The following is a 777-nucleotide window of genomic DNA, read 5'->3' as shown; positions in this document are numbered from 1 at the left end:
AGTCTTTTTTTTTCCCTTAAACTCCGTACCGAGTCAAACTACCTCATCTAAATTGAAATGGAAGGAGTACTTTTTGGGGGGGGAAAGGTACTTTTTTTGGGGAAAAAGTGCTTCTACTTTTGGAGAAGTTTGGCCAAACATGCTATAAATGGTGATGATTAAGAAACATGAAAGATGGTTAAAGCATAGATCCATCAACTACTCTATAACAGCGTAAAAGAAACTAAGCAAAGACAAAGAAAAGATAAATCACACGAGTAGAAAGATATTAACCAAGCTCACTCAAGAATAAAGTTTATAGAAGATTAAATATTCAAAAAGATAAATCCAAATCATACGAAAGGAAACATATCAATACATTGCAGTTTGCTACTCATAATCGTTAGAATACTTTGTATCTTGCTAGTGAATATGCTGGAAATAATTTAGTTTCAATAAGAGTAGCATAATAGGTTTGGGAATTAGAATTTTGATTTTAACTACTTGTTGGTTTGTAACCTATTTCAAAATTCCAAGGCCCAAGGAAAAATTTAATGCTTTATTATTTTTAAACTTAATATATAAATATATTTTTCACATATAAAATTATTCAGTACGGTTCGGTATTTTTCGGTTTATTTTCATAAAATAAAAAATCTACCCTAATTATCGGTACGTTTGTAGATTTATATAAGAACCTATATGTGTTTTTAAAAGAAACCTAAAAATCGATTCGGTGCGATATGGTTCAGTCGATTTTTAAATATTCATAAACACGCGAGTTTGTATACATGTCTC

Source organism: Nicotiana tomentosiformis, chromosome 9, assembly GCF_000390325.3.
Source record: "Nicotiana tomentosiformis chromosome 9, ASM39032v3, whole genome shotgun sequence".
In the NCBI taxonomy this organism is placed as follows: domain Eukaryota; kingdom Viridiplantae; phylum Streptophyta; class Magnoliopsida; order Solanales; family Solanaceae; genus Nicotiana; species Nicotiana tomentosiformis.
This window is presented reverse-complemented; position numbering follows the sequence as displayed.